Genomic DNA, 22,892 nt, shown 5'->3' on the forward strand with positions numbered 1-22,892 from the left:
TTAAAAGGATTTGTATTCACAGGTGTATATAATTGAAATAAATATCTGAAGAAAATAAATGTGAAATGAACATTAAAATAATTTTCAGCATTGTTTTTCTCTTCTAATAAATTGTGTCAATGTTTAGGCAAAGAGAATAACTGATGGGGGAAGATTTTTATGAATAGAGAGGGTATTCAATCCATGTATAAGGCCGGTCTTTATCTTGAAATAAAATTTGACCTAGAACATTGTTATGATTTGTGAGTTAAGAGAATAGGATAAAAAGTAAAAATCCACTAAAAAAGAAGAAAGGAAGACAAGAAGACGGTAGATGCTGAATTCTGTACTTTCATTTGCATCATTTCAATGGAATATGGGAGTAGTAACAGTAACTACAGTATCTGTCACATGGATGAAATCAATCTGAAGTGAAGAAATGTAAGGAAATGATAAAACTCTGTTCAAATGGCCATCATGCTTATGATGATTGCCCTTTCATTTTTTCTCTCTTTATCTCATACTCATAGGCATTTCTTGCTGATATGAGCTAATTAGATAAAATAGTCCATAGAACTCTGCCAATGAGACATGCTCTGTTCCCAGGCAACGGATGTTTATTTTAAATATGGTTTTGCAGAAGCGATGGTTTGTCATTGTCGTCTAAGTCAGAAGTGACATTTAACAATGGAGACCTTAAGGGAATTGGATTTTCCAGCAGCCTAATCAATTCAAGTCAGCAAACAGTAACTGACCACCTACATTGTACTTTCATGCTCATTCGCTTGTTGGGAAGTGTAAGCCAGGCCCTTAGTTTAGAAACAGAAAACCAGAGACGCATCCAGCCTGTACGAGCCCTCCTCTCCGTTTCCACCACTGCGGGGATGACAATGCCAAACATGATTTGAACACATAATAGAATATATATTAAATGCTATAATAAAGATTTAAACTAAATGTTAGAAGAGGAGGTTATAATTGAGTGGAGGAAACCAGCATTTCAGTCAGAATAAATGGCCTGAGCAGAGGTAGAAGGTTAGGAAGACATACTCAAGGCCACTTGAAATGTTATTAGGTGTTGCTGGCTAATGAATATCCCAAGACCATCTATTAAATGCTGTTTTCCAAAGTTCAGTGATTTAATAATGACATTCACATTTTTCTCTATCCAAAGATTTGCCAAATATACCATTATTTATTTTTTATTTAATTGATTTTACTTTTTAGCTAAAATTCTACTAAGCATCTAGGCTTGATATACTAGTAGTAATTTTCCTAATGAATATTAAATATATTAAAATTACTGATATTAAGAATTCTACTCATCTAAAATAATATTGTGCATTAATAGTGGCCTGTTACTATACATTGAGAAACTTGTTTGTGGAAGATGAAGCACAAACAAGAAGACAGAATTATATCAAGAGCTTTGAATCCATAGTGTAGATCGGACTTTATGCTTAGGTACAAAAATGTTAAAAATTGTTGCAATGCTCAGAACTGTGCCCAGTGATTTAATACTAGAAGCACTGATATTAAAAGGTGGAGAGAGAAAATTAGATAAGGCAAAGACTGATCTCCATTCCAGCTTCATTCTTTAAGAGCCATCTCAAACGTTACCTTAAATGAAACCTGCCCTGCCTTGACCAGCAGCTAGTAAAATTGCTTGTCTATGCTGCATTCTAAGTATATTTATCTATACTGCATTGAATCTAGTACTTTACACATACATCCTGCTCTTCTGTGGATTTGTCGAAGATGTGTCTTGTTCATAAGTAAGTTTCCAGACCTCCAGAGTACATGGAAAATATAAAGGGCTATAGTTTTTGTAAATTATAAAAATAGGATAATAGGGAGACTAGATAAAATCTGCTTAATAACCTAAAAACTAACTAATTAGAGTCTACAATAAGAGGAGATGAATTCCAGAGATTCTTAAGAGATAGAATTATAATATCTGGGTGAATAGAGATATCCCAGATCAAAGATGGTTCTCAAATTTCAATCTGTTTGCAGAACATAACAGAAGGAACAATATGTCAAGTAAAAATCCAGCGACTGGGAAATGGTGGTTTCTGAGCCAATTCCTCTGTTTCACTTCACTCATCCAAGATAAAACTGTAAAACATGTTTATATATTTGTGAGATCAGTTATACACAGGGCTTAATACACCACGTTGCTGATTGAATGTATGAATAGTTGACTACTGAAATGTAGCTGTGTTGTAGTAGAAGAACAAATAAACTTTTTTCTAGTTTTGGTTCTGTCACCTGTCACTGTTTATCCACAAACTGGGCATTCTATCTCAGCAAACTGCAGTTCCTCCAATAAGCCAGTGGCTGTGATCATCACTTCCCTGCCTTTTGTGCATGTTGCAATGGTTGTGAACATGGTTTTAGAATTGCTTCTGCTCTTGTATCCACAGCAATGCGATCTGTATAGAACAATCAAAGTGTGATCTTTAAAAAACATAAACCATGTTATTTTCCTTCTGAAGAGTTTCAATAACTTCCTGTCATACATAGTTTAAAATCTGTACAGCTTACGAGGAGCATAGGCAGAGTCCTTGCACATCATGTGTTCCTTATTTGTTCAGAACTATATTACTAGCACAAGTACAGTGCCTGGCCCATAGTACATGCCAGTAAGTCTTGTTGTTTGTTCGTTTGTTTGAGACAGAGTCTTGCTCTGTCACCCAGGCTGAAGCGCAGTGGTATGATCTCAGTTCACTGCAAACTTGAACTCCTGAAGAACAATCCTCTTGCCTCAGCCTCACAAGTAACTAGGACTACAGGGGTGCACCATCACACCCAGCTGATTTTTAAATCATTTGCAGGGACGGGGTCTTGCTATGTTGTCCAGGCTGGTCTGGCCTCCAGCAATTCTCCTGCCTTTGACTCCGAAAGTGCTGGGACTATAAGCATGTACCACCACACCCACCCATGGTAATAAGTATTTAATAAATATATGAATGCATGATAGAATGAATAAGTAAATGAATGGGTTGACTGTGACTTCCTGGCTAAGTAGTTGGCAGATTCAAAGCTGGAAGATGGGTTTCCTGATGCCAGGACCCTTTATTTCCACTGTCTCAAAATTGTTGTAAGCCACAAAATTCTCTTCTTTTACCCCTGCGGTACCTAGGCCTTAATTTTTGAGGTGTTTGTCTACAGCTAAAGGTGAGATCTCTGGCTAAGAATCATGTTACAACACAAAATTTACCATTCACTTTAGCTGGCAAGCACAGCTTTTTGATCTCATCTGTTTACCATCTGATCTTTAGAGTACACAGAGACTGTTCACATATGCATTTTCATTTTGTAAAATGGCAATATGCATTTATCTGCTTCTTATTCATACATTTTACAAGATAGATACCTCCATTTAAAATTTATTTTGGCAAAGTGTAATACTATTCCAGCATTTTGTAAATGATAAAGAACGAGGTTAAAGAAGGATTGGATTCATCATGTAAAGGTTAAATATTCTGATTCTAAGGAATGAATATCAATTGCTCTTTTAAGATGTGTTTGAAGAATTCTTGTCATTGAGGGAAACATTTTTCAAGAGTCCGTTGAAATCCATTCAAGTGTAAGGAGAAGGCTGGAGAATGTATGAGAAACAGATGACTTTTGCATATTAAGGTATTTTGAATTGTACTCTTCTTGCCATAGGAATATGGGTATCTTTAAAATCAGGTATTCTTGCAAAATTGTAGCATAGCTTTGTGTTAGCTTTAAACACTCAGAAAAAGGATTCTTGAAAAAGGAAGGAAATTCTGGCAAAAACAAACAAACAAACTAAAAAACCAAAACCACCTCAATACTAAGTAGTTTAGATTGCTTGAATGAAATATTTCCCATGCTGTTAAATTTATATCCACTTTTCTATGCTTCATTAAAGGAGAGTTAGATTATACAAAGATTAGAGGTGCACCAAAAACAGCTAATATATCTTATTGTTTTCTAAGCCTGACTTCTTCACACATAGGTCAACGATTTTAGATGAATTACTTAACTTTCCATGTATTTGTTTCACCATTTGTAAACTGAAAGATTGGACTTAAATGATCTTTAGATTCTGGACTTCAGAGACTTTGGACATAATAGCTAAAGTAGAGATACATTCAGTATTTGCAGGATGGTTTGGTTTGTAATATCTCGATAGATACACAAAAATAGATTTAAACAGATAAAATACTTGGTAAACTTAGAAACACTATATATATATGAAAATTAATAGATGATAAAATGAATATGCAGACTGGTAAAAACAATAAATATATACTTGAACACTTAAAGAGAAAAACTCTGAATAAAGACATACAGGGGATGGTAGAGATGGCCACAGAAAATGACCGTAGAGAGTATTATGAAGATTGCAAGATTAGACATTGATGATGTAAATTACTCCCTTTCTAGATAAAATGACCCATAGATGTTTACGAATCATATTTATATTATTATTATTGCTGTTACTATTACTTTGATTTATTATTGTTGTTGTCATTATTATTACCATTAAGATAGCAGGCATAAGAATGTACACAGAATGGCTGCAGTGTGGAGAAGATGAGGATCTCCAGGAAGAAAACAAGAGGTTGCTCTCACTAGAGCGTGCCTTTTAATTGCCAAGCAATTAATAATGTACCCATTTTAAGCTTCGGTTGCACTCAACTCAAAAATCTACTTTACAGGATAATTGGCCTTTCCTTGCCTATCTCTTTGCTTCTTGTGAGGGGTAATCAAATTAAACATATTCCCAATGAGTAGGAAGTTTCTAAGATGCTTCGCCTTGATACGTAATTTTCAAATATGTGCTTTTTTATGGATTTTTCTGTTTTTAGCTTAATCTCTTTCTGCTGCTGCTTCCATTGGGTCTTTTCATCAGACAACTCCTTTCTTCCCTTTCAGAATATAAGTTCCTTTAAGCTTAGAGGTAATATTCTCTTCACTTCATCCTCTTATTTCCAAACATGGTTCCTGGCACACAAAGGGTGCTAGGTGAATTTTCTGAATGAGCCACAGTATGCAAATTATAATCAAATTCATACCCCTAATGCTCTACACACCTAAATTTGATTTACAGCGTAATTTATGGTGGTAGGCTGTGTACAGACAAGTTTTGTTGTTCATTAAAATAAGATCACAACCTCCTTCCTATACTCTCAATATAATAATTTTAAAACTGTACTAAATGTTAGAGTACTTAAGATGATTGATGTGTTCAGAGACAGAGTAGTACATAATTCAGTACCAATAGGACATCATCACAAATTTGGAATTGTGCTCACATTTATGGAAAAATGATTTGCATTCAACTGAGAATAAGTATTCATTTATTTGATAAATATTTATGGAGTACCTGCTATTAACATTAATTTTTCTAAGCATGTAGGATACAAAACTTTTTCTGTGAAGTTTATCATTCAGGGAGGAGAAGCAAACAGTAAATAATAAAAATAACAAATAGATCAACCGTGAAGTATGCTCTAAAGCACTACGTGGGAAATACAGAGATGGAGCACTAGGATCTGGTATGTGAGTTGAATATTCTGTAGGTAGTTTATAGTTTTATATAAGGGGAGTTAGTGAAGGTATTATTGGTAGGATGATATATGAGCTAAGACTTGAAGGAGAGGTGAGATCTAGCTAAGAGGACATCTAGAGGAAGAGTCTTGCAGAAAAAAACAGCATGTCTGGAAAAAAATATAGAACTGCAAGAAGGCAATTATGGCAGATATCGATGGGTCAGCTAGAAAGGGAAGAATGTTAGTAGAAAAATACTTCAGATTGGAAGCACCGTATCCAATGAATATTGAAGGAATTTGTAAAAGTTTAGTTCTATTATAAGTAAAGTGGCTCAGCACTACAGGATTTTAAACAGAGGAGTGACAAGCAGACATATTATCAGAGGATCATTCTGGTTGATATGTTAAACAGAGGGCAGAGCTAGGAACATGGGCACCTACTAAAATCTGTTTTACATTAAAGTGGGAAATGATGATGGCTTTAGCCAGCATGGTAGTAATTGAGATGAAAAGTGGTTGGATTCTGGATGAATTTGAACGTAAATTCAACAGAATTTGCTGATGTATTAGAAATAGTTCGCCGGGCGCGGTGGCTCAATCCTGTAATCCCAGCACTTTGGGAGGCCGAGATGGGCGGATCACGAGGTCAGGAGATCGAGACCATCCTGGCTAACACGGTGAAACCCCGTCTCTACTAAAAAAAAAAAATACAAAAAACTAGCCGGGCGAGGTGGCGGCACCTGTAGTCCCAGCTACTCGGGAGGCTGAGGCAGGAGAATGGCGTGAACCCCGGAGGCGGAGCTTGCAGTGAGCTGAGATCCGGCCACTGCACTCTAGCCTGGGCAACAGAGCGAGACTCTTGCCTCAAAAAAAAAAAAAAAAAAAAAAAAGAAAAAAAGAGAAAGAGCTGTATAATAGAGAGACAGAGAGAAGTCAGGGATAAATATTTTCCACCTGAAAATAATCAAGCATTGTCTGTGGGTCATAGTAGCTGTCGATAAAATGCAGTTTGAATAACATAAGTAATATATCACTTTGTGATTTAATGTATGTTTTATTTGCAAAGGCATAGATACTGATGTTCCAAACTCTAGAGAAGCAGACTTAATTAGCCAAAATACGAAGTAAAGAGCTGAGCCAAAAGTAGGCCCTAGATAAACATAGGCACACCTCATTTTATTGTGCTTCACTCTATTGCACCTCACAGATACTGCATTTTTACGAATTGAAGGTTTATAGCAATCTTGCTTTGGGCAAGTCTGTGGGCACTATTTTTCCACCGACGTATGCTCACTTCATGTCTCTGGGTGAGGTTTCAGCAATTCTCCCAATTTTTCAAACTTTCTCATTATTATTTTATCTGTTGTGGTTATCGGTGACCAATGATCATTGATGTTACTGTTGTAATTATTTTGGGGAGCCACAAATCACACCCATACACTACTGTAAATAAAGTAGCCAAAAATAATAATAATAATAGAAGGAAGAAATAACTCTTAAAGTAGAGCAATCCAAAAGCTCCTGAACCCAATCTTTTTGGTTTTTATGGAACCTTTATTTAATAGGCATAATTGATCATATGGTGGGTCATTGGTAATTAATTCAACCTTTAGTCCCTCTCCCCTCCCTAAAGGTTAGAGGGTTAGGGTTGAAAGTCTCAACCCTCTAATCCTCCCTTGGTCTTTTAGGTGACTGGCCCTCATCCTGAAGCTCTCTAGGGGCCCCCAGCCAACGAGTCATATCATTAGTATACAAAAGACACTTACCACTCGGAAGATTTCAAGGGCTTTAGGAGTTGTACATCAGGAAATGGGGACTAAGACCAACTTTATATTTCATAGTATCACTGTCCTACTGACATATTAATACACATCTAATGTTCTGGGCTTCTATACTGTGTGTATATATGTACATGCACAAAAAACCAGATTGTGATTAACAAAGAATGGAGATGAGTGTATATATATACACTCATCACTGATGCATTTATTCATTATTTCACTATTTTTTATGTATAATATATATTTATATATAATATATAATATAATATCTCATATATATACACACTCATCTCCATTCTTTGTTAATTACAGTTTAGTTTTTTCTAGGAAACCTTTCATGCTTTCATGTCGGTGTTAGAGGGCTCTTCTCCGTAGTCATATTACCCTGGGTACATGCTCTACTGTAACATTTATTGCAATATATTTGCCTACTAATATGTATTCTGCCTGATCAGAGTATAAGATCCACGCGGGCAGGAACTGTATTTTGTTCACTGCTGTATTGCAAGTATATTCCAGCATCACACCTTGAGCATTGCAGGTTCCCGGAATATTTGTGTCAAGTTTTAAAAATAAAAAAAAAGTGAAATAATGAATAAATGAAAGGATGATTTGTTTCCATGAATTACTGCCATGGCAATCCCCAGACTCAGATATATCACAATGCATAATTGAGAGCAAATAAAGATGTTTTTAAAAACTGCTAATTGGGTTCACTGTGAACTCATCATGTTGTAATGTTATAGCTACTTTCCCATTGTTTTTCTCCAGTTGACTCTGTAATCGATGGAAAAGTTTTCCACCTTCTTAAGGGACTTGTTGCTACCACTACATTTTTGTATACGTGATTGTCTCTTTTATACGAGGATAATGTCAAAGCCAATAGAACTTGTTTTAGCTACTTCCTCTTTTCATTATGGTTGCCTCAATTTTTATATCCACTAAGCCTTTATTTTTCTATCTGGAGAAAAGAAACATACCTCTACTTTAAGAGTTATTTCTTCCTTCTATTATTATTGTTATTATTTTTGAGACAGGGTCTCACTCTGTTGCCCAGGCTGTAGTACAGTGATATGATCACAGCTCACTGCTGCCTCCATCCATTGGCTCAAGTGATCCTTCCACCTCAGCCTCCTGAGTAGCTGGGACCACAGGCACATGCCACCACACCTGACTAGTTTTTGTATTTTTTGTACAGATGGATTTTTGCCATGTTGCCCAGGCTGGTCTGGAACTCCTGGGCTCATGTGATCCACTCGCCTTGGCCTCCCAAATTGTTCGGACTGCAGGTGTGAGCCACAGGACCTGGCTATCCTCCTTCTGATATTTTAAAATTTTCCTTGTATCTGTACTCTCTCCTGATCCCTTGGCCTATTGACATGTCCAGGTCTCTGACAGTCTTAAATAATCAAATGCTCATACCATTAAAGCATCTCTTTATTTCACTACTAAACAACTTGGAAGGACATTGAAGAAGTCTTACCTGCAATATGTCACCCTTAGGACTTCTCTCACATTGTGCTTTTCTCATTTGTTACTGTAAATTACTAGAATAGATTTTGAGAGTCTGGTCGGATGATATGTTTTGCTATGTCTATAGTTGGCGTCATCTCGGCTCACTGAAACCTCCGCCTCCCGGGTTCAAGCTATTCTCCTGCCTCAGCCTCCCCAGGAGCTGGGATTACAGGCACCTACCACCACATCCAGCTAATTTTTGTATTTTTAGTAGAGTTAGGATTTCACCATGTTGGCCAGATTGATCTTAGACTCCTGACCTCAGGTGATGCACCCACCTTGGCCTCCCAAAATGCTGAGATTACAGGTGTGAGACACCATGCCCAGCCAAGTGTCCCATTTCCTTTGACTTCCATAACCCTCTGTGTGTTTCTTCTCCTATACCTCCAATAGTATTTTTTCATCTCCACTTATTTCTTTTGTCCTTCCTGTCATTAAAATATGAATATTTACTAAGTATATGGTTTTGCTCTCCTTCTTATATTTCTCTTCATACTCTTAAGGATCTTATATACTTCTTACTTATCAACTACCACCATATGCATGAACTATTCCATCTGATGGTAAAAACTTTCCTCTCAACTTCTTGAGTATTTTCACATGAAGTTTCTGAAATTGCCCTGTCCAAGATAATGGCCACTGGCTACATGTGGTTGTTGACCATTTGAAAAGTACCAAATCTGAATTGAGATGCATTATAATTGTAAAATATGTATTATTTTAAAAGACATAGTATAAAACCTAATGTCAAATACATAATAATTTTTATATTAATTACATGTTACAATTACAATATTCTACATATGTTGGCTTATACAGAATATGTCAAGATTAATTACTCCTGCTTCTTTTTTACATTAAATTATAATTTTATATAACTTTTAATTTAAAATGTCCAGGTGACTCCTAGAAAATTTAAAATTAAGATGAGTTCCCATTATATTTTGATTGGACGGTGCTTTTTGAAAACTCCATAATACTTTCCATATTCCCTGTTAATCCAGTGTCTCCATCTGATTTATTTTGGATGGAGCAGCAGCTCTTTTCCTATCCCCTTTGCGTTTAGTCCTGGGCCTTCTTCGACCTTCCTGTCTCACAGCCCTTCTCCACCATATACTCTCATTTCAACCTTGTGCTCATTCATTCAGTCAGTCATCAAGCCTTATATTTAAACCAATTAAGCTGAATTCATTATAATCCTTGATTATGAGGTGGATAATCCTCCCAGTTTATGTTTTTCCTTTAAACTTAATCTGACTCCATTTTTATTTTGGTTTCTATTCTCACTGTTCTGTCCTAAACAGTTTTAGGAACTGAACCTCTCAAACTTAGACTTTTTTGCTCCTTTAAAGTATCCTACATATCATTACTAAGTAAACCTCATTAAACATAACGTACCTCTACTCAAAAAGTTTTAATTGCTCCTTATTGCTTACTAAAGTGCAAACCTTTTAATCATTGTTCAAAACTACCGATCTTTCCAATTATATCTCTGACCTCTCTAGATAGTTTCTTTTCCTTTCATTAGCCTTGAGTTTTCTCTAGTCAAGAGGTTTTCAAGCACTGACTCAAATGCCTACCTTTTCATCTCCATTTATTGAAAGCAGCCTAGAAGTTCTAACATAAATGTATTTTTTTCTCATGAATTTGGCTACAAATAGTCCTCCCATGGCAGAATTTCGGGGGTACTTCATCTTTTATGGCACTTTCAACTTTTTAACTTGCTTGGTATTTTTCTATTCATTGTTCATTTTCTACTTGAGAGGTTCTCTAAGAGCAAGAATCACAGTTTAGTTATATTTATAACCATCCCCATGGGTTATCATGGCACGTACCATGACTAGTGCTAAAAGTCATTTATTGGGTGAATAAATGTGTGAGTAAATTAATGGATAATGATAGAGTCATGTCTTTCAAAAATTAAGGATTTTTTTCTTTCTGGGAAATTGCCTCCCTACAGCAGTAGTAGCACAAGTTTTTAGTTATTGCCTTATGTTTTTTTCTCCCAACTTAATATGCAAATCATTGACTTAAAACAAGTGTTTCATTTACTGATGAAAATGCTTAAGACAACAAAAACGGGACATATTAAGAATCAGTGGAAGCTGCTACATCTGTATCTTTTTTAACACTATCTGTCTCCCAAGTTGCTAGATGAATCCAAATCCCATCCAAATTTTGCCGGTCTGCAACAGTAAAATGGTTCAATGGCAATTTTAGACAGATTGAACATATTTCAATTAGACAATTTAGTTGTAAGAGCATTGTCTTGGTGGATAATCCTCCAAGGATTATAATGAATACAGCTTAATTGGTTTATTAAGTAAAATTTACAAAAGCCAGGAGTCTGAGTTTGAAAAACTTATTAGTGATGTATGGATTTTGCTTGTAATAGATGTGATGAGCTCCTGTTGTGGAAGAATTGCTGATTGGTTGTACATGTTGAATGACTATTCTGGCTGATTCAGAAGAAGCATCTGTAAACACAAGTATATTTTTAAAATGATTGTGACATAATATACACCTAGAACTAAGGCTATACATTGAGCCTCGGTGTAGTGCCTTATCAAGAAATCCTGGCCTGAGAAACAGAATTTTAAGATTCTAGGCCTGAATACCTAAATTATAGAATGTAATTAAATTTCCTTAGTCATTCAGTAAGGCCATAGTCATAAATATCATTATCATTACAGAGTCCTGAAAATTAAGCCTTTCCATTTGCACATATTGGTAGACAGACAAATTAAGATCTGGTGTTCATTCCTTGTATAACTATACCTATATTTATATAATTTAATATTTAAGAATATCTGAAGTTAGTGGTAAAATATATGTTCTTAACATTTGTTTGTTAAATCCACATACCTAACTCTATGAGATGACACAGATATACCATAAAAAGCAAAAATCATTTTGAGTTGGAAACAAATTTTATATTCTAGATTTCTAAATCCCTCATTGAAAAATGCGGGAAAGAGAGAGTTAGAAAAAGCATGACAATCCTCATGAAGACAGTTCTCCAAACTCAGATATCTAGATAGTTGGTCAATATGGAATCAAAACCCATGTTATTAGCTTCCCAGATGGCTACTTAGGTGACTTTTACAAGTAACTAGCAAACTTTTGTTTCCAAAGACTGACACAGTGAAGAAAATCAATAGAGCCTCTAAAGGTGAAAAAGTGATTGGGAAGCTAAAGAAAAACCCAGAGAAATACAGTCTAAAACTTCTTGATTCTAACTATTTATACACAATTTAACAAGAAGCTAACCATGATTTCCAGAAAAATCTCTTTCGTTCCACTAAATAATTACAGTCATCACAAGGTACAAATATTTCTCTAACTTAGAACTTTATTCTTTAGTGTTATCAGAGAACTATAGTGTACCTTATGTTACCATGGGGATAAAAGTACATTAAATTCAAATCAGTATGCATTTTAATATTCTATGCTTAAAGCATTATTCTGAGCAGTTTGGGTGATAAATATATAAAAAATTATGAATATATTTGCTAATATTATACTTTATAAATTCCTTGTTATTTGAATTCTATCCTCCCTGAAGATATGTTTAAATCCTAAACCCTAGCACCTGTGAATGTGGCCTTTTTGGAAATAAAGTCTACGCATGCAGTCAAGTTAAGGTGAGTTCATTAGTGTGGGCTCTAATACAGTAAGACTGGAGTCTCCATAAGAAGAGGAAGTGGCATGTGATAACACAGACACATAGGGAGAACACCACGTAATGACCAGCAGAGATTGGAGTGATGTAGCTGCAACCCAAGGAATGGCAAGGATCTATGGGCACCCCCAGAAGCTAGGAAGAAGCAAGGAAGGATTGTATCCAGAATCTCTGAGGGAGCATGGCCCTGCTGACACTAACCTCCAGACTTCTAGTTCTAAGAACTATGAGAGAATAAATTTTTGTTGTTTTAACCTATCCTGTTTATGGTACTTTGTTACGGCAGCCCCAGGAAATTGGCACTATTGTTCATAATTATCAAAATTTAAATCACTCAGGGCATCCCCTACTTTGAGCTTAGACATTCGAAAATTATAATAAAGAAGACTGCATATGCAAAGACAAAAGACTCAGAGGAAGGTAGCTTGGAGACTGGTCAGATTTGGCATGGTTCCTGGTGGGAACTGTGGAAAGGGAGCGGAAATACTGAGATAGGTAAGTACAGCAAAGGCACATCGATGCTGAAAACAAATGAACTACATACTTCAAATTATTTCATTCATTTCCATAGCCCTAGGAAGAGAGAGAGGATGTGCCCATGTTTTATTATCTCTAAGTCTAAGGAAGAAGAGAAAAACCAAACAATGTGGGCCACTTACAGCAATAAGAATCTTATTGTTCCCACCTCATTAGATCTTAAGAACATTGGAGAGTAGGCAATATAAGTAGGGAAATAAAATCAATAATTACATTGGGGATATACAGCTCTACACTTTTAATAAGGGAGGAGACCACCCCTCACATCTTCTTATGCCCAATTTCTGCCTCCAAATAAAGAAGAAGTAAAAACTAAAAGGCAGAAATGAAATCCACAGACAGACAGCCCGGTGCCGCACCCTGGGCCTGGTAGTTAAAGATCAACCCCTCACTTAATTGGTTATATTATCTATAGATTACAAATGCACAGTGAAAATCCCTACCTTGTTTTGTTCTGATCTAATTACCAGTGCATGCAGCCCCCAGTCACGTACTCCCTGCTTGCTCAACCAATCACGACCCTTTCACGTGCACCCCCTTAGATTTGTGAGCCCTTAAAAGGGACAGAAATTGCTCATTCAGGAGGCTCGGCTTTTGAGACAGGAGTCTTGCCAATGCTCCCAACTGAATAAACCCCTTCCTTCTTTAACTCGGTTTTGGAGGACTTTTGTCTGCTGCTCGTCCTGCTACGTTAATATCACATGAATCTTTAGATTTATAAAGGATGGTGAATAATTCCTGAGAGCAGCAAATGTTAAGTCATAAAGCTCTGTGTATCTGAAGCCTACCTCTTACTGTTTCTTCTTAGTAAGTCAATTGAAAGTAATTGGAGATTAATCATTGATCAAGGAGAAAATCTGTTTGTGTCATGACAGATTCAGAGGTTTGTGTATTACCAAATTTTAAATAAGATCCTCTTACTTTCACACTTTTTTTCTGGAAAATATTTTAATATTATTAACTTAATACTTTTTTAAATACTAGTAGAAATTCACACTTATTGTGTGTTTTCTATGTGCCAGGAACTACTAAGTGCTTTATATGAATTAACTTTCTAAAAAATATCCTTTGAGGCTTTGGCAGATGATAAAGCAAATGAAAGGTAGTAAAGTAACTTGCCAAGAGTCATACGCCTTGGAAGTGGCTGAAGTTAAGTTTCCTTAGCAACGTTGCTCCCTAGCTTCTGTACTAAACCATCATCCTCTTCTGCCTCTCAGAGCTATATGTTGTGTATGATGTTAAACCACATGTAGTACTTACTACTTTTCGTTACATCTATTTTACAAGTCAAATACCAATCTTCACATATATAGAATGTCATCTCCAAGAACCACAGGGTAAATTAGATCATTCTTGATCCACTTCCTCTCACCTTCCATTCTTTCTCACCATAAATTGTTGGGGACATCTACTGGTCTGCTCTATGAGTCATCCTCCATACTTGATTTATAAAATCCATATGAGTGTGGCTCTTACCATCGTAACATGACATTGTCCTTTACTGCAATGTAAACTCTTTCATATCAGGCAGGAAAAACTCAGGATTACTGTGCTTGCAGAGAGCTAGCTCTTTGTGTGTGTGTGTGTGTGTGTGTGTGTGTGTGTGTGTGTGTGTATCCTCTTAAATTGTATTTTGTAAACAGAAGAAAAACAAGTGGCCAATCAACAATGAGTGAAAGTAGTAAGATTACCTCATAGAGAATATTTCTGATTCAGAAGGAATATCTTTCTTCCACTTTATGCCTTGTTAATTCCATCATAGGTAAGAAAGACCGTATATTATCTGCCCTGACAATGTCACACAGATATTATACTGATCAAACTCTAAATTGATTTACCAATAAATATGAGATGGTATTACGAATGGGTTGCTATTATCTTCTGCTATTTACTTATTGCTTGTGCATATTTTATTGTGTTTTCCAACTTCAGTCCATCTTCTAAGCCAAATGTTGAAACAGTTTTCACATGGTAACATTTCACCTTACATTATTTACTTCCCTATTATGATTCATATGTGAATATGTTAATAAACTTGACATTTTCTAGGTAATAGATTTATTATTGTCCCAAAGAAATGATCATTTGAAAGTATCTATATCTATCTGTATGTCTTTCTCCTCTTTTTCATCCTTTGAAATGAAATATACATTCCCTCGAACTGCAGGAGGTGGCAGCATGAGGGGAATAAATTGTTCCAGCAAAAGAAAAGGTTGGTTAGCACAGCTGGCATGCCTGAGTGTCGGTAATCATCCAGGACATCATTGAGCTAAGGCTTCTCCCACTGATCTTTCAAATAATACCTTTAAGCTGAGGACTAAGAATATCAGCATCTGTCAGTTCATTTACTAATTAAAATAAGTACATCTCCATGTGGTTAAAAAGACATTAAAAATTTTAATGTTATGTTCATGAAAGAGATAAATTTATAAATAAAAATAATCACACCATTTTTTTCCCAGTTCTCCCAGCTCAGCCTACAAGTTGATTCCTTTTTTTTCCCCTGGATTTTATGCTCCAAAATCCTAGGCAGGAAATAAATGGAGGATTATCTCCTATGGAATCACTGATTTAAGTGACATTTGGTGCTCTTATAAGAGGTGTCTGAGAACGTAAAATTTGCCCAAAGGTCTTGTGAATAATCATCAGGATTTCTCTTATCTAGCTATGGGTACATATTGTAGTCCTCTGGAGAAATTAAATCACTTTTTCTTCCTACTGCGCAGGAATATATTGGGGAGCTTCTATCTTATTCAGCTCCTAGAAACCCTCATGTTAGAAAAGTACCTGAAGATCCTCAGTTTCAATGCCTCTGAAGACTTTGAAGTGGAGCAATAAGAAGCTATTGCTAAAGGTGAACAGCAGGGGCACTTGCTTTGGTCAGGGAGAATGTCTTATTTAGAGGACTGCAAATTTAAATTCTGCATTCTCCTTGTTTGTATTTTGGCAATGATGCCCAGAAGTTCAGTTTTGCTCTTGTCATTGGAGGGATCAAAGAACAGCACTGAATTCTTTTTTGTAGTCACCATGGCGAAGTTCCAAATCTATTAGTATTTTGACATATCATGAAAGCCCTGTGGCTGTGAGGACTCCAGTATATGGAAAGGAATCTATTGGAGGGCATGAAGGATTTCAATAAAGTAGGCAATGAATTTTGTATAAAGTCTAAATGGGCTTTTATTCTTTAACAACCAAGTGCCTGCTAATACTAGACTTACCCAACACTTCAACAACTCATATTTAGATGAAAAATTCATGGGTCTTTAAAAGTCTAACACTGTCAACTTAGCACTTATTGGCCATTTACTTTGTGTGAGGCTCCATACTAAGCAACATGGGGAAATAAAGAGATAAATAAGACAAAAGTCATGCTCCCAAGAAGCCACTATTTGTTTGAACCGTCAATCTCTCTGCCAAAAGTTCCCTGCCTCCTCAGAACTTCTGGAAAGAACACGCTGTGACTTCACAGGTAACATTAAAGTAAAGTAAATATAATTTGCCTTATTATTTTAGATTTTTACAATGATCCTTGAAATAACTGGAGTTACCAGTTATTATAACTAGATACCCTAAATCATGCCATAAACAATCTTTTATATGCAAATACATTCCTTGAAACTGATTTTGCACATTTACAAAACAATGACCAACGCTTTGGATATTGACCCTATGTCACCAAGACATCTTATAGTAGGTTCTAGTGGACAAAAACTATGCAAAGTAATTCAAATTCTTAAGAAAACATATTGGACAACCCAGCTCTGGCGTACACAGTTAGTCTCAAGTAATCAGAATACTTCATTAAACTGAATATTAAAATCTTGGAGTATGCTTGAAGGCAGCTTAAGGTTTCTGTGTACCTAATTATGTATGTGTGTGCTTGCATTTGTATATAAAGAGTTCATTGTTAGTACTTTTCTCAGCATGGATTCTGTTCAAATTAACGAAATGAAGATTTTGGTTTTACTTTCCATTATTCCAGTGTCTAAAAATTTAAGCCAGAAAGAAGAGACGTGACAGTGAATTTACTTACAGATGCTGATCTGTAAAGTAAATGTAGCCTAGTTTTTTTTTTCCTGTTTCTGTCTTCTAGTCCTCTTCATAATCTGTCCAATAATCTCATAATTATTCAAACAGTTCTGGTGCTGCACACAGAGCACAATAAAGACTAGCACACCATGCTTCAGCAGTTCTATAGTCATTTATTATCAAGATTAGACATTCTCAAGAAAATCATGTTTTAACTAATTCTACTTTGAAGATTCAGTAGAAGGAGAGAATGAGATAGAAAAAGGACAATCACACTTTTTAAAACTGTTTTTCTGTTTTTCATTATTCAAGTAACAGTAAGGAAGGTAACGCATCAGGAAGGAATATACTATCTAAACATTTTTAAAGAAAACATACATAATTACATCTTAGCTCTACTTACGATAAAATTTGAGGGCAATGACTTTTTCTGCCTAAAATCTCCATGTGGCTACAAAAATGTGTGCATAATGTAATAATAGAACATATTTACTAATATTACTGTAACAAACTAAATATGATCTCATTAATAATCTCAGATGTTAAACTCAGCTTTAGTATTATTATAGCAAAAACACAGTGTCATCTATTTTTTATTTTAGCCTTGATGTTAGATCAACAAATGAGTTTGCTCTCAGGATATTTCAAAATCTATTTTGTTTTCCCTCAGGAAGTCTTGATAAATCAGTAAGTGTTGTTAAATATCTGTATATTTTTTCAGAACATAACTTTATTGAGATGTTTCTTAGAGCACTGCTTTCAGTGAGATGCAGTTGGAAGAGCCTTAGACTTGGACATAAATACCTGGGGTTCAAGTTTTAGACCTCTTAATAACTACAACTTTAGTAATGTATTAATTTCTGAGTATTAGACTCATTTTCCTGAACACGGTGGTATTATTCCTTTCTTGCAGTGCTTCAATAATACTCTAGGTCAAAATCAATTTGTAAACTGAAATGCACTACTTGCTTGTGCATTATCATAGCAAATAAATACATTGCGTGTGTATGGTGGCAAAAGAATTGGACTGGACACCTACCAAAATGGCAAGAAAAACTATTTAAGACTATTGCAATAGGGGGTCAAAATTACTGCAGTGGGGAAGAGATTGAATTCAACTCTGCAGAAACAAAAAGTGGGAGGATTCTTAAATACTGGGTGAATTAATGGAAAAGTACTGGAGGGTATTAGGGGAGAGGTTGGTCAGTGTGATTAGGCCATCTGTGTTCGCTAATTATTGCTTATTGAAGTTACATTCCCACATTCCCCACAGAGATTGAGAAATAGAGGCCCCATCTTTTTTTTTTTTTTTTTTTTTTTAAGACGGTGTCTCACTCTGTCGCTCAGGCTGGAGTGCAGTGGTGCGATCTTGGCTCACTGCAATGTCTGCCTCCCAGGTTCAAGTGATTCTCCTGCCTCGGCCTCCCGAGAAGCTGGGACTTCAGGCGCCTACCACCACACTGGCTAATTTTTGGATTTTTGGTAGAGATGGGGTTTTACTATGTTGGCCAAGTATACTTGAACTCCTGAACTCAGGTGATCCACTCGCCTTGGCCTCTCAAAGTGCTGGGATTACAGGGGTGAGTCACTGTGCCTGGCCTGCCCCGTCTTTCTTGATGATTACATTTCAAAGTCAAGACGATGGGAGAAGATTTACCTCTTAAGAAGGCAGAGGCAGAGAAATAATTTACAATGGCAAGTGTTCTAAAGTGAATGCTCTAAGAATAAGAAAAGGAACTTTGGTGGCCTGTGGTCAGAAAGAAGCCTGTCTAAAGTTCAATCAGTCTGAGGATGCCTTGGTCAATGTGTGTCAAGATGGTAAAACTCCACAGGGAAAAACAAACAGCTAAATCAGCAGTCACAAATCTACGTTATATTCCCTCCTTCTGTTCACTGTTGACTGACATTCAGCTGTCAGTGCCACTATATGCTGAAATTCCCTACTGCACGCTGAAAATATAGTAGCAATTTTGGGAATTTATTTTTGGTATTGGAGTTGTAAATGCATAATTAATTATAGGCAAGTGCTTAAACGATAACAATGACAAGGACATTTGCAGTGAGTTTTTTTTTTCCTGAGATTTATTGATGTACATATCCAGATGAACTGATGTCATAAAAAATATATGCAGACTTTGCCCCTTAATTTAGGTAAATAAAGTAAGGGTTTATTTCACACAGTGTTGATAAATTCCTTCAGACATTGCTGCCAGAGACTATTGCTGCAAAGACTATTATCCGTGCAGAGTCACATATCTTTGGACAGCTTAATTTTTCCTGGGTCCTTGCTCCATGCTTCTGTGGGGGAGGTATTTGACCTTCTCAATCCTTTTTTCAATGATCTTGCATTTTTATTGCAGTGGTGGAACTCAGAGTTGCTAAACAGCACTTGTTTAATATGGTAGGGGTGTTCTTTGACCACGTTAAATTGTTGAATCTTGACAGTATTTTCTGATATAGCCAGTGACTTGGGTGCTCATTGATTTAGTGAATAATGAGGTTCGGAATTTAAATTCCCACAATGCATTACAGTGAGAAAATGAAAAATAGCAATTGCATTGTTTAATACCTCATGGTTATAAGGTACCACCACACACATGGATTTATTTGCTTCTTACAACAATCTTGCAAATTTAGTAAATCTCGACTTCATTGTACAGGAAACAAAATAGGTTTAAGGAGATTCTGTAACACGTAAAAATTTGCACAGAGAGTAAGGGTTAGATCTGGGTCCGGAAGTCTATTCTGCAGGGTAAGAGAAACAGCATGGGGATACTGGCCAGAATACAAATTTTAGAAATACATCAGATCTTGCGCTCAAATACTTTACTGACTAAATTGTTTTATTTAAATTAAGTCAAATCTAGCAATTCTTTCTTCATTTATAAAAAATAAAAAAATTAAAAATCTCATAAGTGTCTTACCTATAAAAGGGATTTTTATACATTAATTGTCATTCCACTTTCTATCACATTCTCCTCTTTCCCTCTCTGGCTGTGAACACATTGTTCTTTCTGTCATATCATGCATTTTTGCTAAAAAGTAAAATAAGAAATCTGAATATATGATTCTATAATTTTAAAATCAACTTCAGGTATAATTTCCATACAATAAAATTTACCCATTTTACCTTTATGATATGATGACTTTTGATGTATATACACAATAGTATAAGTACTACCACAATCAAGATTCAGTGATAATTCATGCCTCTTTTTTCAGCATTCTTAATCTCCAATTTCAGCAGTTGGCAACGTTAAGGTTTTGTCTTTTCCAGAATGTCACATAAATGGAATCATACAATGTGGAACCCTTTGATTCCGGTTTCGTTAATCGTCTGTGTTGATACAGGCATCAACTGTTGGTTGCTTTTTATTGCTGAGTGTGGATGTACCATAATTTTTCTGTTCATTTACTTGTTGTTGTACATTTCATTTGTTTTCAGGTTTTGGCTATCGTGAGTAAAGCTGCTTTAAACAATACACTGTAAGTCTTCCTGAGGGCATGTGATTTCATTTTTCTTGATTAAATACCCATGAGTGGAATTACTGAGTTAAACGAAACTATATAGTTAATTTTACAAAAAACTTCCCAACTGTTTTTCAAAGTGGCTGTGTCATGCCCGTCTGTGTGAAGAGACCACCAAACAGGTCTTGTGTGAGCAACATGGCTGTTTATTTCACCTGGGTGCAGGCAGGCTGGGTCTGAAAAGAGAGTCAGTAAAGGGAGATAAGGGTGGGGCCGTTTTATAGGATTTGGGTAGGTAAAGGAAAATTACAAAGGGGGATTGTTCTCTGGTGGGCAGCCAGGATGAGCCAGGATGAGCCAGGAAAAGGAATTTCACAAGGTAATATCATCGCTTAAGGCAAGGACCGGCCATTTTCACTTCTTTTGTGGTGCAATGTCATCAGTTAAGGTGAGGCAGGGCATTTGCACTTCTTTTGTGATTCTTCAGTTACTTCAGGCCATCTGGGCATATAGGTGCAAGTCACAGGGGATGGCACGGCTTGGCTTGGGCTCAGAGGCCTGACAGGCTGTAGGATTGTGCATTCCTTAGAGTACTGTTTTAGAATTCCTGTTCTCTACATATTTAGTAACATTTGGTATTGTCAGCCACTTTACCCATTCTAGTGGATGTGCAGTGCTATCACACTGAAGTTTTGCTTTGCATTTTCATAACGTTTAACAACAATTGGCATCATTTTATGTGCCTCCTGGCCTTCATTAAACTTCTTTTCATAGCAGAAATTGAACAGAACTCTGTTTTATTCAACTGATCTGTAAGTTTATCTTTTCTCAGATCGAACACTGGCTTGACAACTATAGCTTTAGAGTAAGTCTCATAATAAAGTAGTACAAGTCTCTCAATATTTTACCGTTATTTTGGCTACCTGGGAGCATTCACATTTTTAAATAAATTTAGGAATCAGCTTATCGGCTTGAACAAAAAGCCTACTGAGATTTTGATTGGGATTGCGTTGACTATGCAGATAAATATGGGAAGAATTACTGGCTCAACAATATTGAGTGTTCAGATCCATCAACATATTGTATTCTCCATTTATTTAGGTCTCTAATTTCTCTGAGCAAAGTATATAGTTTTAGCATACATGTTTTACACATATTTTATTCATCTTGAGTATTTTGTGTTTTTGATGTTATTGTAAATGATATTGATTTCTTAATGACAGTTTATTGGGATTATGCTGATATACACTTAAATTTTGTTTATTGACCTTGTATACTATGAGTTTCCTAAAATCACTATCTGTTCTAGCAGATTTTTGCGTATACCTTATGCTGTACAACAACAAAAACCATAACGTTTTTGGATACAAAAGATTTTACTTCCAATATGTTTTTCTCCTACTTCTTTTTCTCAATGTATTGCAGTAGCTATTACCGGAATAGAAGTGGTGGAAGACATTCTTACCTTCATCCTGATCTTAAGATGAAGTCATTTAGTTTTTTTTAACCACTAACAATATGATACTAGCTGTAATTGTTTGTTTTGGTAGAAGTCTTTTATCAAAGAAATACGTCAAGTTAGTTGCTGTCTTAATTTAATAACTGTCTTAATTTAATACTTAATTTAGGAGAGCTAAATAATTAAACATGAGGCCAAAGTACATAAGAAAGTGGCAGTCTTTTATTGCAAATATGCGCACACTCTCGGGCGAAGTTCTCCGGTCCTCAGGTGTGAGGGGCCAGGGAAGTCCTACATTCTCCGGTGAGGTTCTCCAACCCACAAAAACCGGGTTGAAGAAGTCACAGCGGCTCCTGCCGGCAGCGGACTTTTATGCATTGGTACTGAAAAGGGGGAGGGCAGTGGGCGGGATAAGGGCGTGATAGGGGCGTCTCTATAGGCGTGGCCGGGTAAGTTTCAGTCTCTTCGGATTGACGTCACCTGGCGCATGCTCAGTTGGTCTGCATCTTCCCGGGCTCCGGCTGCATTTTCCTGCAGGCGGGAAAGTTGGTGAGGAAGAACCCGGAAGCAACATGGATTGTGCCTTCTTGTTCACCTTCCTCCATCTTGTCCTTTCTCCCTCACCCAAACAGTTGCCTTCTACACCATTGGTGAGAAATTTTTTTAAATATCAAGAAAGGGTGTTGCTTTTGTCAGTGTTCTTTCTGCATTTATTGATATGATATCTTTTTGATATATTGCTGCATGTTGAGTATAATTTACTTATTCTCTAATTTATTGAAAAGTGTCAAAATTTCCAAATTTAATTTAAACTTATCAATTTTTTCTTTAAATTCAATTGTGTTTTATTAGAGACAGGGTCTCACTCTGCTACCCAGGCTGGAGTGCCGTGGCATGATCATAGCTCACTG

At 36.1% G+C, this 22,892-nt stretch overlaps 1 long non-coding RNA gene across 2 annotated transcripts in view; it reads right to left on the minus strand.

Moving 5' to 3' along the window:
- LOC139361827 (uncharacterized) overlaps nt 1-22,892 on the minus strand; it is an 82,994-nt gene that overhangs the window by 37,389 nt on the left and 22,713 nt on the right. The window contains exon 1 of one of the 2 annotated variants that reach the window (XR_011619528.1): nt 19,979-20,089. The exons of the other annotated variant lie outside the window; for it this stretch is intronic. This is a non-coding gene — a long non-coding RNA (uncharacterized lncRNA). Of the gene's footprint in view, nt 1-19,978; nt 20,090-22,892 lie in introns of those variants that run through there. 2 annotated transcript variants of the gene reach the window in all.

Source organism: Macaca nemestrina, chromosome 2 (genome assembly GCF_043159975.1).
Source record: "Macaca nemestrina isolate mMacNem1 chromosome 2, mMacNem.hap1, whole genome shotgun sequence".
NCBI lineage: Eukaryota > Metazoa > Chordata > Mammalia > Primates > Cercopithecidae > Macaca > Macaca nemestrina.